This window comes from Triturus cristatus, chromosome 7 (assembly GCF_964204655.1).
Source record: "Triturus cristatus chromosome 7, aTriCri1.1, whole genome shotgun sequence".
NCBI classification, from domain to species: Eukaryota; Metazoa; Chordata; class Amphibia; order Caudata; family Salamandridae; genus Triturus; species Triturus cristatus.
Genome location: NC_140590.1, coordinates 1,857,366,736 through 1,857,384,367, shown reverse-complemented (window position 1 = coordinate 1,857,384,367; position 17,632 = coordinate 1,857,366,736). Strand labels below are relative to the sequence as shown.

General features: G+C 43.2%; 1 protein-coding gene across 3 annotated transcripts in view; it reads right to left on the bottom strand.

Annotated features, from left to right (window-relative positions):
• LOC146813473 (uncharacterized) overlaps positions 1-17,632 on the bottom strand; it is a 263,778-nt gene that overhangs the window by 120,034 nt on the left and 126,112 nt on the right. Inside the window, exon 7 of one of the 3 annotated variants that reach the window (XR_014966985.1) lies at positions 6,842-6,933. The exons of the other annotated variants lie outside the window; for them this stretch is intronic. The gene's annotated coding sequence lies outside the window, so the exon portion shown is untranslated. The remainder of the gene's footprint in view (positions 1-6,841; positions 6,934-17,632) is intronic. 3 annotated transcript variants of the gene reach the window in all.

Genomic DNA, 17,632 nt, shown 5'->3' with positions numbered 1-17,632 from the left:
TATGCATAAGGTAGATACATAGCAAGACACTACGATGACAGGGCACAGAGGGAGCCAGATCCCGAGAGGGCTGATACATATTGCAGGCGTTAGCTGAGTGCAGAAAACTGAGAAAGGATAAATATGAGTCAATGTTTGTCTAACTACTGCTAAGAATTAATACAAACTACTATAAAAAGGTATCACAATGCTGAAACAGAACGGCATATATCCTGTAACTATATGAATATAGATATGGAAATGCCAAAAAACAATTTTTTTTTAAAAAACATGCAAAAAGAGGGCAGTTTCTTACACAGTAAAAGAGGACATTGTTGTTCGGTACCTTCAACGTACTCTGTCGGACCACTCCCCGGTGCTTCTGGAGTTACTGTATGTTTCTCTACCTAGGCAACGCCCACCCTGGCGTTTCCCTTCCTCGGCCTTGCTGGACCCAGTATTTAAAGCTGAGGTGGGTACTGCTATTAGGGACTACTTTGAGATAAATACAGGTACAGTCACCTCTCAGCTTACGCTCTGGGACGCCTTTAAGGCTGTTATGAGAGGAGTATGTATATCTAAACATACGGGGGTTCTACGATCGCTACGTGACCGATTGACCAAATTGGAAACTGAACTTGGTAAAACAGACACTGACACATGTACTGACCCCACATCTTCGGCTTTTCGTAAACGAGCTGCAGTACTGGTAGAGTTTGGTGAGACTGCGGCGCAGGAAATTAAATATCTTGGTAAGTACGGTAGGGCCCGAGTATACGGGGAGGGTGAGCGTCCAGGACGTACACTTGCACACATACTGCTCCCTCGGTATAAATCGAACTATATCACGCACCTAACTACGGACGGGGGCGCAACAGTCACAACACCGACTGCTATTATAGGCACATTACATCAATATTATACGCACTCGTACGAAACTAGACATCCCCTGGGGGAGCAGATACTGCAGGAGTATCTACAAAATATAGCTATGGTGTGGTTAGACAATGGACAGAGTGCCTTTCTAGCAGCGCCAATCGATGCGGAGGAGGTCAAATCGGAAATTAATTAATTAACAAGTGGCAAGGCTCCTGGGTCCGATGGCCTTACCAGTGACTTCTATAAAGCATACCAGGACGACCTTGCACCTCGGCTCATTGAGGTGTATGCTGAGGCCTTAGAATCCGGCTCCCTTTCTTCCAGCATGCATGAAGCTATAGCGACCCTGCTCTTAAAACCTGGCAAATCATCCACTGTCCTTATTAAATCATGATTATTACATTTTGGTCAAAATTTTGGCTACTAGATTTGCGCTCCTGGTCGATACTGTGCTTTGTCCCTACCAGGCGGGATTTGTCCCTGGCCGGTCCACTATCCTAAATTTACAAACCCTTTTCTCTGTAATTAATCAAATGGACCCATCTCTACCGGCCGTTGCGGTGTTATTAGATGCTGAAAAAGCGTTTGATTCCCTGGAATGGTCCTTTTTACACGCTGTCCTGCAGAAATTGGGATTACCAATTAGGTTTATAGATCTTGTTAGGTTATTATACTCTCTACCGGTACACCCGTTTAAGTGTCAATGGCACTCTCACACCGCAATTCTCTTTATCTCGCGGCACCCGTCAGGGGTGCCCGCTATCCCCACTTTTGTTCATTGCTGCAATGGTCCCTCTTGCCAGATACCTGCAGGAATATAATTTTTCACTGCGGTCTCCAGCTACACACTGGTCCACTGGTGTCTTCTTTCTCCGCGGACGATATAATGCCGTTTGTCTGTAAACCGGAAGAAAACCTACCCCCTCTTTTGTGCGAAATAACCCGTTTTGGTGTACATTCTGGGCGACTATAAACTAGTCCAAATCTGAAATATTCGCTTTAACCATTGCCACAACAGCGGGCGACATAGAGTTTCCACTACGATGGTGCTCGGAACCGCCTGGCTATTTAGGAATATATTTGTATATAGAAAGTTCCGAAGTTATCCGTCTAAATTATGGACCTGCTATAGCCAGACTTACCGACCAGGTCGAAAAGTGGATAAAACTTCCTTTATCAATAGCAGGCGGAATAGCTATAATCAAGATGGTGGTACTGCCGCGATTTCTGTACCTATTCTTAAACATCCCTATACCTCTTACTCTCTCCTTCTTTAAAATGCTACGTACCTTATTGATCCGTCTTATATGGGCTGGCAGACAACCATGAATCGTTTTTTTAACTTTAACGTTACCATTTGAACGTGGGGGATTTGGAGTTCCAGATTTTTATTAATATTATTTGACTGCACAAACACATTTCTCCTTTTTTTGGTATCACTCGAACAACTGTATACAGTACCTCAGAGCGGATCGCTCGCAAATTCATTCCCGACAACTTACCTTGCTACTCCCGATGGGCATGAAACGTACCCCGCAGGATATTGAGACGTGGCTACGACATGCTGGGCATGGAACAAACTACGTAGATACGTACATGCAGACAACCTTTATTCTGCTCATCTTCCATTAGCGGACAATCCATGGTTATCACCCTCCACTGAAACCCTCACAAAACTAACTTTAGCAAAATTTAGATTGCGCACGATGGGCGATTTATTTGTGAATTCCCGCGCACGCTCAGTCACTGAGATGATATCGGGTGGAGACGCAACCCTGATGGACAGATTTGTATTACATAGAATAAGAACCGCGTTGTTGTGCATTTTGCATGAATCAAGGGAGGAGTGGTCAGACTTCCCTCCACTAACTTTGATAATTCAGTTCACGGATAACTCGCATCTAGTCTCTCGGCTTTATCATCTTAAACAAACGCTGCAGGCGCAAGGCGGCCTCCAAGCTAAACAGGCATGGGAAACAGACCTAGGGAAGCCATTATCTGATGCAGTGTGGCTCTTTTGCTGCTCCCAGACACGGTTTCTATCCTGTAATTATAGACACAAACTCCTTCATTACAAATATATCCATAGACTCTATCTTACACCAGCCTTTTTAAAAAAGATAGACCCCGAGTCCCCCAGCATCTGCCCTAAGTGTGCGGGAACGGAAGCGGATTTTGCGCATATGACATGGACCTGTGGAGTGATACACTCCTATTGGGTGGAGGTGTTCCGACATATTTCTTTGATGGAAGAACAAGTGCTGAACCCCAGCCCACTCTTGGCATTATTGGGACATGTTAAAGCACTTAAAAAGAGTATTAGGAGATTTACTGCAATGTCCTTATTATTGGCAAAACGTCAAATTTCCCTGAATTGGGGTAGAGGAAATCGCCCAACAATCAAGGGGTGGCTTCAAGATCTGCAGTACTGCCACACAACAAGTGATGATTAGGCTACATTATTACCGTTAACATCCAGGCCTAGGGATATATGGCAGCCACTTAAAGACTATCTTCAAAATTTCCCTACTGACGACTCCACAGAGTAACCCTACCAATCTCCTCCCCATTATGTTGTAAATGTGATTAGGGGCTCCAGGCACTTCGTACGATTTTTACACAGGTTGTAATTCAACTGAGTCTGCTCATAATGATGAATGTGCACTTGTCTGTTTTTTCTGGTGGGGTTCCGGGATTGCCCACAGGTTGGTCAATTGCGTATGCTGTGTAACACTGATTACGACACCGGATGTTCTTACGATTTTCTTATCTCTATCCTAAGGTATCATTTCTTGTGTACTGCTGGTTCCAAAAATACTGTCATTGCCAACTGGTTCTGGTCTGTTGTAATTTATCGATTGATGATGTAACTGTTGCCACTGGCCGAAACCATAACAGTTTATATGATGTAACTGACTCCGATTGTTTCACAGTATAAAATCAATAAAAAATAAAAAAGAGGACATTGTTCACTGAATTGGTGCACTTAATGATGGGACATTTGGCATTTGTCGCCTGCGGGTGGGATGGTGAAATTGTTTAATGTATTTTCCAACACTGTCACTGGGAATGGGCGATGGGTTACAGCACTGCATGTTTTGCTGGGACATGTTGGCCGGAATATAATGTTGGATACAAAAATCAATAAAATGTGTTGTGAAAAAAAGAGGACATTGTTAAAGCATATTTCTTTGTAGGGGGCATAGTAGCAGTTTTAAAGTTGAGTGGCAAAATGATTTTCCAGATACAGCTATTTCGGCTCAGAGAAGAGAGAACGTAGACATACACACTCAAGTTTATCAGAAAACTCTGTGTCTGAGCCACTTCCAGAAATGTAATTGACTGACATTGTGAGACTGACTCTGCCCCAGTCTGATCGGCTTTCTGAGAAACTAGTTTCATATGGGACTGACTCATTCCTAGACCCACAGGTCTCTGAGAGGCACATGTCTGAAATAAGATCAATCAATCAGTACATTTGTAGAGCGCACTACTCACCCGTGAGGGTCTCAAGGCACTGGGGGGGGGGGAGGGGTGCTGCTACTACTCGAATAGCCAGATCTTGAGAAACCTCCTGAAGGTTAGTAGGTCCTGGGTCTGCTGTAGGAGGATGGGGAGGGTGTTCCAGGTCTTGGCAGGAAGGTGGGAGAACGATCTGCCGTCGGTGGTCGCTCTTCAGATGCAGGGGACGGTGGCTAGGGCGAGGTCGGTGGAGCGGAGCTGTCGGTTCGGGGTGTAGGAGGTGAGGCGTCTGTTGAGGTATGCCGGTCCGTTGTAGCGGAGTGCTTTGTGTGCGCGGGTGAGGAGCTTGAAGGTGATCCTCTTGTTGACAGGAAGCCAGTGCAGGTCTCTCAGGTGTGGTGTGATGTGGCTGTGGCGTGGGATGTCGAGGATCAGGCGAGCAGAGGCATTCTATATGCGTTGTAGACGTTTCAAGAGTTTGGCCGAGGTTCCTGCATAGAGGGTGTTTACGTAGTCCAGCCTGCTCCTGACGAGGGCCTGGGTGACCATTCTTCTTGTTTCGGTGTGGATCCACCAGTAGATCTTGCGGAGCATGCAGAGGGTGTTGAAGCAGGAGGACAAGACGGCGTTGACTTGCTTGGTCATAGAGAGTGTTGAGTCGAGGACAAATTCCAGGTTGTGCGCGTGGTCAGTGGGTGTCGGTGCTGCTCCCAGAGCAGACGGCCACCAGGAGTCATCCCAGGCTGAGGGGGTGGTGCCGAGGATAAGGACCTCTGTCTTGTCTGAGTTCAGCTTCAGACGGCTGTTCTTGATCCACTCGGCGACGGCTTTCATTCCTTCCTGGAGGTTGGTTTTGGCGGTGAGGGGGTACTTGGTGAGGGAGAGGATCAGCTGGGTGTCATAAGCGTAGGAGATGATGTTGAGGTCGTGCCGTCGGGCGATGTGGGCGAGCGGTGCCATGTAGACATTGAACAGTGTCAGGCTGAGGAATGATCCTTTTGGTACGCCGCAGATGATCTCGGAGGCTTCGGAATGGAAATGGGGGAGGCGGACGTTCTGGGTTCTGCCGGAGAGGAAGGAGGTGGTCCATTCCAGAGCCTTGTCTCGGATCTCTGTGTTGTGGAGGTGTGTGCGTAGGGTGCGGTGGCAGACAGTGTCGAAGGCGGTCTCGAAGTTGTCCAGCAGGGCCCTGATGTCATCGGTGGCGGCGATGAGGGCAGTCTCGGTACTGTGGTTGCTGCGGAACCCGGACTGGTACGGGTCCAGGATGTTGTTCTCCTCGAAGTAGCGGGTCACCTGTCTGTTGACGGTCTTCTCGATGACCTTTGCCGGGAACGGGAGAAGGGCCGGAAGTTCTTGAGGTCCCTTGGATCCGCCTTGGGTTTATTCAGTAGGGCGTTGATCTCGCCGTGCTTCCAGCTCTCTGGGAAGGTCGCGGTCTCAAAGGAGATGTTGATGGCCTTGCAGAGGTGGGGTGCGATGGTGGCGCTAGCTTTGTTGAAGATGTGGTGTGGGCATGGGTCTGACGGAGAGCCAGAGTGGATGGTGTTCAAAAATTTGATGGTGTCGTCGTCGTTTATGCTGGTCCAGGTGAGTAGGGGATCGATGTGGGTGGAGGCCGTGGGGTCTGAGGTGTCGGTGGTTGTTGGGGTGGTCAGGTTGTTGAAGCGGTCGTGGATGTCTGCGATCTTGTGATGGAAGAAGGTGGCGAGGGACTCGCTCAGGTCTTGTGATGGTGGGATGTCGTTGGTGTTGTAGCTGGGCACACCAAGGGTTGAGGCAAAGATCCTGCACCTATTACTAATGGTGGTCTGATAATATTGCGATGGTGCTGAAAAGACCAGGAAGTGCACCCCTCTCCACTTCCTATTGGGTAAACCCAAATACAATCAAAAACAGAAAAACGGAATTAGCACCCATCATTTGAAAAGTCTCATTAAAGTTGATTGGGACATGAAACATCCATAGCGAACAGTAGAAGAAGCAGGTCCAAAATTTGCTTGTGGTCGAAAATAAGTGTTCTTTATTCATATAATATATTCAAATGCTTAAAACCCAAAGATCATAAAAGTGATTCTTTTAGCCAACTTCTTCAGGGCTAAAACAAAACATATATACATTACTTACAATCTATACACATATACTTATATACAAAAGAACGTTTATATATATATACAAATCTATATACAAAAAAGCACCTTTATCAATTCATTATTCTTAAGAGAACACTAAAAATCATACCGAGCTAGCAGATCACCATTTGGCTGGTTTATGTAATGTGGTATCACAGTAATCAGATCATTGCACATCAGAAAGATTTGAAATTTAATATAAATCACCAGTCATACAGGGAGGAGAGCATAAGAGATATATGTACAAACTATATTGATATGATCATTGCTTTCGTAATTTATCAAAAGAGATTTTTGCTTCATTACTTTATGCAATCAAAATCATTTCTATCATGATATCACCACAATAATTTTACAAATTAATTCCTGAGCTGCATAGTATAACATACCTTAAAGTTAAATATCTGTAGATTCAATTATATTCCACTTAGCAAAAGAAAAGTTTCAATGACACAAATAAATATAGTGTCACAATAGTTATCTACAAGACAAACAGAAAAATAGCATATAAAACCACATCTTAATCCTATAAAAATGGCTCTTATTGGCCAAAGTAAAGTACATGAGTACATGACCAAGGTAAATGATAACTTGTACAATCTTTTTCTAAGAAACAGGTTTGTTTTAGCACAGAGTATATTAAGTAAAAGAACAATTTTAACTTATCTTAAGACTATTCGGATTTGCAATGTTATCTCATCGATATTGAGCAGAGCGGCATCTACACCCTATCCCCTACACAAACGAGATCAATATATGCAAATGTTTGATTTGTTTAGACCCGTTATATCTTGTCAAAAACACTCTCACAATTATTATTTATAAAAAAGTCATTCTTCGCCAAAGAATAAACATCCGAAATACAGACTAGATATATACCAAAACTTTGACTCGCTCAATACTTATGGTAGCTCGTTTGTTTTTTTTAGATCTGAAGATACTATTTTGGAATGTACAGAGTACCACTGAATATAACATATACAAACCAACCCTATCTAAGAAACATACCAGCTACTATGACCAATATAAAATGGCCACATTTATCTTAAGTTAGAGATAAAATTAATCATCATAATAGATCAAATTAGTGCGAAAATTCCGCCAAAACAGACCAAGTATCATGTGGCCTGTTAGCAGATAAGAATAACCTATCATTTATTATATCTCATAAGGGCCATTTTTAACACAATTTTAACTTGTTTCTACCCCTTTATTTATGGCCAAATGAGTTATGTTTCATTACATAAGCACATTCAATCAAGAGGATATTAATATCATTTTATCATAGTTTAGTTTAAACACGTGCAAGAAGTGAAAAATAATACCTGATTTAAATTGTCATAAAGTGATAACTGGAAGAAAAAAGAGGTAAAAAGTATTATGACTTAGAGGGAAACCAGTAGGTACTCCCAAACAAAAACATTTTTTCTTCCTGAAAGAGCTGAATAGCGTTTACATTCGTTTGTTACATACCAAAATAGGCAGGGTGGCCAGCAGCGATCTAAAGCGTCCGTGCTCAGAAGCGGTAAACCAACTAATGAGGTCTCTTCCATTTTTATATTGTATAACATGCTTAATTAACTTCACCTGTGTTATTAAAACTAAAGAACAGACAAATAGTTAAACCAGTGTCTTTTAAATAAAGTTGCAGCGGCCATGTTGGTGTGGGCTGCTCATAGATAGGCCTACTATTAACCGTATGTGGCCGTATCCTTACTCTTCATTGTCCGTGATACCACCAGCGGCCATTTCGGCCAAATTCAAAACCTTAGGACTACTAATACTGCCTCAATTGGCACATATTATTAAAAAGTGAAATGTATTGAAACACAGTCTACTTACAATAATGAAACCAATCCGTGATGCATGGCCAAAAAAAACAAAAAAAGAACTAAATATATTTTTACTTTTAAGAAATGTCTGATATCATTGTAAAATTGGAAATAAAATATAATTGAAAAAACGGTTTGATTTAAAGCTCTAAACGTTTAAGACCATATCCCACATTATAATTCACCGTGTTGGTGATAGCGGCCATTTTGATAAAGTTCCGATCTCTCAAACAACCGCGGTGCACATCTAATCAACGCAGATTTTTTTTTAATATTTTAACCTTAAATGAAAACTAATGTCACAGTAAAATTAAAAATTGTAAACAAAAATACGGTTTTATTCAAAACTGTAAAAAAAATTTTTGAGGCCAAATCCCTTCTTATAATTGACCGCGATGGCAATAGCGGCCATTTTGATAAAGTTCCAATCTTTCAAATGACCAACGATGTTAGTGTTGGCCATGTTGGTAAAGATGCGATATATCCAAGCGCAATGTTATATTTTTATCCTTAGACGATGACTAATGTCACGGTGAGATTAAAAAAGAAATATGGGTAAAAGGACGATTTTGATCAAAGCTGTAAGCATTTGAGGCCATATCACTACTTATAATTGATCACTGTAGCAATAATGGCCATTTTAATAAAGTTCTAATCTTTCAAATCACCAGCAATATTGCTGTCGGCCATATTGGTAAAGGTACAGAATATCGAAGCGCAATGTGCTTGTTAAATCCAATCTGAAAAAGCCATAGTCTTATATAACTACAAGACCAATAAGTGTCAGAAATTGATGTTTACAAATAAGAGCCTCTAGTATATTTATAAGATGTTACTTCTGTTACATGGTCATCCATATCTTTTAACAATTCTATACGATTGAGTGTAATTGACAAAATCCTACATCAACATCGCATTTTTTTCTCTCCCTAAGGAGCAATCCAACTACAACGATTTTGACCAGTAATTGCTGTGTCCAACAGCAAAGGAAAACATAAGCACAATTAAATGCAAGGTGATAGTAACATAATTGAACCCTTAACGATTACAGAAAGTAATGATATTCGTTATTTTGATTAAGTCCAGATTTCACACTACGGAGACGACAAATACACTTTGCCTCAAGCTGTCTCAAATACAGCTCTCTATTTCCACCTCTTTCATTCAATTTCACGTGATCAATAGCATGAAATCCAATGATCTTGTTATTTGAATGTTCATCATGAATATGATTCGCAACGGGATATTTGAGATCTGCATTTTTAACAGCCCTAACATGTTCTTTAATACGTATTTTCAAACTTCGTGTACTACAAACAATATATGTTTTGCCACAATAACATATAATTGCATAGACGGTAAATGTAGTGTTGCAGTTAATTAAGTGGTCTATTGTATATTCTTTAGAGCTATTGTACGAAAATCTGGTAGTTTTGTTCTTCCCAAATTTACATATACAGCAACCACCGCATGTAAAAAAACCTTTAGGTTTGTCTGGCAACCATGTCTTCATCAATGATTTAGATTTAACATAGCTAGGAACGCATCTCTAAAGGCTGGTCCTCTTCTATAGACCACCTTAGGTTTCTTTGAAACAGTGCCCTTGGGGATAAAATCAGAACCCAACAAGTGCCAGTTTATTCTAAGCACATTGTAGATATGACTGCTGTAGGAATTATATTCAGTAATGAATGTAACTTCTATAGTGTTTTGCGTAATGTTCTTTCTTGGTTTCAAACTGGGTCTTATCATCTGTTTTCTATCCAGAGCAAGTGCCCTGTCTTCAGCTTTGTCGAGACAATCCCTATCATAGCCCCTTTTTGCAAAATTGCTTTTGATTTGATTAATGTTCTTAAAGAAATCAGTGTCACGACTGCAATACCTCCTAGCTCTCACCATTTCTCCATAAGGGATTGCTTTGATGGTGGAGCTAGGGTGTGAGCTAGTTGCGTGCAAAACACTATTGCACGCAGTACTTTTCTTAAAGATTTCGCTATGTAAGTTCCCTTCTTACACGTGCAATCTTAAATCCAAGAATTCAAACCCACTAGTAGAATGCTTAATAGTCAATTTTACGTTAAAAGCATTTGCATTAAGATATGTATGGTAGGCAATCAGACTCTCAGTCGAGCCATTCCAAATCATGTTGATATAATCTATATAACGAGCATAAAAAATTATGCTGTCACACCAGGTTTCGGCTGCCGGGCCCCAGGCATGCTCCATCTCAAACAGACCCATAAAAAGGTTTGCATAGGATGGAGCAAACCTGGAGCCCATCGCAGTACCCTGTTTCTGCAGAAACCATTCTCTATCATGCAAAAAGGCATTTTGTGTCAATATCAATTCAGCCATATCCACTAGCATTAAAGTGTGCTCAAGTTTTTGAGCTCCACGTTTAAACAGAAAATGCTTTAATGCCCATATGCCTTGCTCTTGTTTTATACAGGTGTATAGACTTTTGACATCCATTGTTACAAAGAGTAACTCCACATGATCCTATGTGAAGTCCTCTAATTTGCTGAGTAAATCACCACTATCCTTTAAATAAGAGGGAAGATTTTGTACAATGAGCTTAAGATAGAAATCCACATATTCTGCTATACGTTCTGTAGGCCCAACATTATCAGAGATAATCATCTAGCAGTATCTCGCTTTCATCAGTAGAGAGTGACCCAGGAGAATGACCCAGCAGTGCCCCAACAGACAGTACATCGTCTGCTTTTTTACAAGAAAAGCAGAGATACCGCCTAGGCAATCGAAAGAAAAACATAGACGAAGAACAAGGCGGGGTGGCAAAAAATACCAGATCAGGAATAAGAGCAAGAGAACAAGGCTCCAACATGAAAAAATTGTTAATTTACATAGCAATGCTGATTTGAACTTGTGCAATACTATTGATACCAATGAATTGAGTGTGATTAACTTGTCCACTAAGGAATTTGAGAAATACGAAATAGATGTGCGTTGCAAAGGTCTCAGTTACTGTCCAACTAATAAATGCAATTTTGAGAAGGTTCATTTGGACCTATTTAAGTTTACACGTAAACTAAAAATAAAAATATATTTTGAAGAACATCCCTCTATGCTTTGTACATCTGTATTAAATCACTTTGACAATACACCATCTATTGAAGATATTCACAGCTCACATTTGCTAGCTACTTTATATGATGATGATCAGATTGGCGATATTGCACAGTTTACTAATATGCTGGGCATTTATGAAGACTGTAGCAATGACAGTGACTTACGTACTACTTCCAAATTTATGCCACCACAATCTAATGATTCAGTCATAGATTAATTTTACAACAAAGTAACTAGAGATCTTCACAAGCTTGAAGTTCAACATCTATCACCCAATAAGTGTAAACATCACACAAATATGACAAAAAAAAGACTGGACTTTATTGAATATTCTGAAAAATTATGAAAATCTAGTAATAAGAGAAGCAGATAAGGGTGGTAGTATAGTTATAATGAGCCGCTGTGATTATCATGGTGAAATTAACAGACAACTTACAGATCTCTCATGTTATGAGAAGCTAAGTCAAAATCCAACATTTTCAATTGAAACTGCCATCAATTCAAGACTATGTGACTGGCATGAATCATGTTTGCTGTCCGATCAAGAATACCGATATCTGCAGGCCCATCACTCAAGATTTCCATGCATATACATTTTGCCCAAAGTACATAAGGGGGGTATTTTCCCTCCTGGTAGACAGATTATCTTCGGTAATGGTGGGCCTACAGAACGTATAGCAGAATATGTGGATTTCTATCTTAAGCTCATTGTACAAAATCTTCCCTCTTATTTAAGGGATAGTGGTGATTTACTCAGCAAATTAGAGGACGTCACATGGGATCATGTGGAGTTACTCTTTGTAACAATGGATGTCGAAAGTCTATACACCTGTATAAAACAAGAGCAAGGCATACAGGCATTAATGCATTTTCTGTTTAAACGTGGAGCTCAAAAACTTGAGGACACTTTAATGCTACTGGATATGGCTGAATTGATATTGACACAAAATGCCTTTCTGCATGATGGAGAATGGTTTCTGCAGAAACAGGGTACTGCGATGGGCTCCAGGTTTGCTCCATCCTATGCAAACCTTTTTACGGGTCTGTTTGAGATGGAGCATGCCTGGGGCCCGGCAGCGGAAACCTGGTGTGACAGCATCATTTTTTATGCTCGTTATATAGATGAGATCATCATGATTTGGAATGGCTCGACTGAGAGTCTGATTGCCTACCATACATATCTTAATGCAAATGCTTTTAACGTAAAATTGACGATTAAGTATTCTACTAGTGAGATTGAATTCTTGGATTTAAGATTGTACGTGTATGAAGGGAACATACATAGCAAAATCTTTAAGAAAAGTACTGCGTGCAATAGTGTTTTGCACGCAACCAGCTCACACCCTAGCTCCACCATCAAAGCAATCCCTTATGGAGAAATGGTGAGAGCCAGGAGGAATTGCAGTCGTGACACTGAATTCTTTAATAACATTAATCAAATCAAAAGCAATTTTGCAAAAAGGGGCTATGATAGGGATTGTATCGACAAAGCTGAAGACAGGGCACTTGCTCTGGATGGAAAACAGATGATAAACCCAGTTTGAAACAAAGAAAGAACATTACGCAAAACACTATAGAAGTTACATTCATTACTGAATATAATTCCTACAGCAGTCATATCTACAATGTGCTTAGAAAAAACTGGCACTTGTTGGGTTCTGATTTTAGCCCAAAGGGCACTGTTTCAAAGAAACCTAAGGTGGTCTATAGAAGAGGACCAACCTTTAGAGATACGTTATGTCCTAGCAGGTTAAATCTAAATCATTGATGAAGACATGGTTGCCAGACAAACCTAAAGGTTTTTTTTACATGCGGTGGTTGCTGTATATGTAAATTTGGGAAGAACAAAACTACCAGATTTTCGTACAATAGCTCTAAAGAATATACAATAGACCACTTAATTAACTGCAACACTACATTTACCGTCTATGCAATTATATGTTATTGTGGCAAAACATATATTGTTTGTAGTACACGAAGTTTGAAAATACGTATTCAAGAATATGTTAGGGCTATTAAAAATGCAGATCTCAAATATCCCGTTGCGAATCATATTCATGATGAACATCCAAATAACAATATCATTGGATTTCATGCTATTGATCAAGTGAAATTGAATGAAAGAGGTGGAAATAGAGAGCTGTATTTGAGACAGCTTGAGGCAAAGTGGATTTGTCGTCTCCGTAGTGTGAAATCTGGACTTAATCAAAATAACGAATTTCATTACTTTCTGTAATCGTTAAGGGTTCAATTATGTTACTATCACCTTGCATTTAATTGTGCTTATGTTTTCCTTTGCTGTTGGACACAGCAATTACTGGACAAAATCGTTGTAGTTTGATTGCTCCTTAGGGAGAGAAAAAAATGCGATGTTGATGTAGGATTTTGTCAATTACACTCATTCGTATAGAATTGTTAAAAGATATGGATGACTATGTAACAGAAGTAACATCTTACAAATATACTAGAGGCACTTATTTGTAAACATCAATTTCTGACACTTATTGGTCTTGTAGTGATATAAGATGTTAGACCGGTCAGCCCTTTGGGTGGTCCCTCCTCATCATTATTTATTTTGTCCCACTTCTGCCTCAAACCCTGTTATAATTTTTCCTTTTTGGGAACCACCAGACTTTTTAGTGTTGATGCAGGGTCAGGGAGCCATTTTCCCTACCCCTGGAACTTCTGTCTGAGGGCCTGAGACACAAAATGGTGGCCACCCATTGTCACCTGTGACATCACCAGAACCCACTGGAGGTTTCTAGAACCTTCTGTAACATTCTAGAACCCTGTGACAGTGGGAGGCAGTTTAGAATGTTGGGAGGCCATCTCAGAGTGGCAGTTGGCATCTGACTGGAGAGAGGACCAGTTCAGAAGGAGGTCGGAGTAAGGCAGCAGGGGTGGAAACCAGTGCTTGGAGTGGGGTCCAGAAACCAACCCTTGATGCTAGTCCCTACTGACCAAGCCCAGCCTAGAGCCCTGTGTGGGACCAAGACCAGAAAAACCATCTTAAGGACCTAAATATTGTGAAGAGGCCTTAAAGAAGAAGACCAGCAAGCTCCTGACCTGTTTAGCGGTGTCCTCCTGGAGTCCTGACGTCGAGAAGCCTGGAGACCTGAGGCCTGAGGTGGAGAAGCGGCGCTGACAGAAAGCAGACGTCGTACCCGGAGCCGTCAGAGGTCGAGAGAGGGCGCCGACGGAGGTCGTGGAGAGGCACCGGAGGTCGAGTAAGGAGTCACCTGAGGTCGAGGTGAAGCGCGCCGGAGATCGCACTCCGGAGTCGCCGGAGATCGAGGTGAAGCACGCCGGAGGTCGAGAGTGGAGATCGCACTCCGGAGACGCCGGAATCTGAGGTGAAGCGCGCCGGAGGTCGGGAGTGGAGGTCGCACTCCGGAGACACCCGGAAGCGGGGAGACCGTGACCCTGCGACGCCGGAAGGCGACATCGAGCCGGAGCAGTCCAGCGACATCGAGCCGAGGCCGCCCAGCGACATCGATCCGGAACAGCCCAGCGACATCGATCCGAAGCCGCCCAGCGACACCGAACCGGAGCCGCCCAGCGACATCAAGCCGGAGCCGCCTCACGACATCGACACGGCGCCGAGCGGAGCCGATCATCGTGAAAAGGGCAGTAAGTGGTAGAAAGGGCATCTGAGGCCCTGTGGAGCCCTAAAAGACCATTCTAGGGGCTAGAGGGGTGTTAGAACCAGCCTGGGGTGAACTGAGACTGGTGCAGTGACCTCTGTGAGGGGTTGTGTATTTTGGGAGAGCCAGATCCTTAGGTTACCCTTATTCTACCTCAGTTCAGGCCCAGCCTTGACCAATCTAGGTGGGACACCCCCCATGTCATCCAAATGACCACAAGCTGTACTTGGGCATAGTAAAACCAAACTACCTCAGGAAAGTGATGTGAACTGTAATTGTCATTAATTGTGTTATTTAAGTTATTGTAGGTGCTTTATTTATTGACTGTATTTATTGTCTGACTGTATTTATTCCTGCATTGTAATTATTGTCTGACAGTATTTATTAGCCATTGGTATTTATTGCACCCTATTTATTCCTTGCTTATTTATGACCTGATCCTATTTATTGAGACCCCACTGTGGTATTATTTATTTGACCTGCCCTTTTAAAGGAGAATCTTATTGTCTTGTATTTATTTTATGAACCCTGCAACTAAGAGAAAATAAGATAAAGACAAACTACTTTCTTTCATAATTTTTACGGTGTAGTGTCGTTTTTGGAACGGATGAACGCATGGTTATTGTGAGGGTGTGACGTACGCTTAACACGGTGCCTGAACCCCAACCGCTCGAGCCAAGCTACCGTTGTGCTGGGAACCTGGTGACTGCTGACCCGGTTGCCCGGTTTCCAACATAAAATCGGTGTTCAGTGGTGGGATTGAGCTGTGCTTGCGTCTACTCGACAATAACTTTGGGAAGTCCATAGGCCTACACCGGGAGTTTTCTCCAAGCGGACTTCCTAATTTTGAGTTTTGTTTTTTCCAAATTTACTTCTGGTGGTGGGAGGAGGTATTACAAAAGGTACCCCCCTGCATAGCTTCTGTAAGCAACTGTCTTCTATCCTGAGTGGGCAAAATGGAGTTTGTGTTGGAGGATGTGGAAACTTACACTGTGGCCCAACTCAGAGAGTTTTGTCAGCGAGAGGGGGTGTTTTGTCCCCAAGGTGCAAAGAAGGGTGAGCTCCAGACCAGCTTGAGGGCTTGGTGGGAGGCACGACGAGAAAGCAAGGTTGAGAAGGAGGACAGGGATGGAGAGCCTGACAGCGAAGGGGCTGGTTTGTACCAAACTGAGGTGGGGAACCTATTAGCGGGGCCCAGAACACTTTCAAGGAAGGGCGCAGTGTCTCTAGTGGCGGCTTATCAGAGGCAGTATTAACTGACCGGAGGGAGAAAAGACAGCTCACATGGGAGTTGGCGAAGCTGGAGAAAGAAAAGGAGGAACGGAGGATGGCTCACGAGTTGAGGCTCAGGGAGATAGATCTCCAGATCCTACGGGTCGGGGCACACCCTGTTCCTAATGGTGGCAGCGAAGAAAGAGAAATCACCAGGGAACCCAAACCTTATTTGCCAAAAGACATAGTAGCCAGCTATGGTGCGGGAGATGATATCACCAAGTGGCTAGCGGCCTATGAGGTCTCTTTAAGAGTCCATGGGGTTCCAGAGAAATATTGGGGAGGAGGATTGTACAAATACATGCCTCCAGCTGGCAGGGATACATTATTGGCCCTAGAGAAGGATGAGCAGACCCACTACCCCACCATGAAAGTGGCGCTCGTGAGGAAGTTTGGACTAACACCCGAGAAGTACAGACAGAAGTTCCGGGGTAGCCACAAACTGGGCACACAGAATTGGGTGGATTTCCTGGACTATGCAAAGAAGGCATTAGAGGGTTGGATACAGGGCAGTGAGGTGAGGGACTACGAGGGGTTGTTTGATTTGATGTTGAAGGAACACCTGCTCGAAAAATGTTTCCCTGAACTGCGTCAACACCTGGTGGATAGGAAGCTGACCAATCCCCGGAAGCTTGCTGAGGAGGCGGACATTTGGGCTAGTACCCGGGTGTCCACAAGGGGGACTGGAGGGGACTCTCAAAGGACCGGACAGGCCGCCCCCCAGAAGAAAGAGGGAGGGGAAAAGAAAACGGAGTTCTCTAAAGGCCCCCAAAATAGTTTCCAAGAGAAGGGAACGGGATTCACCCCTAGGGCTAACCCACCCAGAAACCCTAATCCTGGCCAGAGTCAGCAGCCAAGGGTTGTCCATTGCTTCGAGTGCGGTGGTGTCGGACACTATAAGGGAGATGTGAAGTGCCCGAAAAGACCACCCCCTCCCATCGGAGGAAAGGCCCCCGGAGTAGCTAGTGTAGTGCTCGGGGAGGAGATGCCTTTAGATAAGGGAAGGGAGTGGGCGGGTGTCACTTTAGTGTCCCTGGGAGAACAGGAGATGGTTCCTAAGATCCAGGTGCCCGCAAATACCACAAAGTATGGGCAGTGGGTCACCATCAACGTCCAAAGAGGGGAGGCTCTGAGAGACACAGGAGCCAGTATGACTATGGTACGTAGCCAACTGGTGTCTCCAGAGCAGGTGATTCCCGATGTGCTCCACCCTGCCACGATGGCTGACGGCAGAATGGGCCACTATCCGGTGGCCGAGGTTCCATTTGAATGGGAAGGGGTTACAGGGTTGCTTCGAGTTGCCGTAAGCCCTGCCGTGCCAGTCGATTGTCTGCTGGGGAAT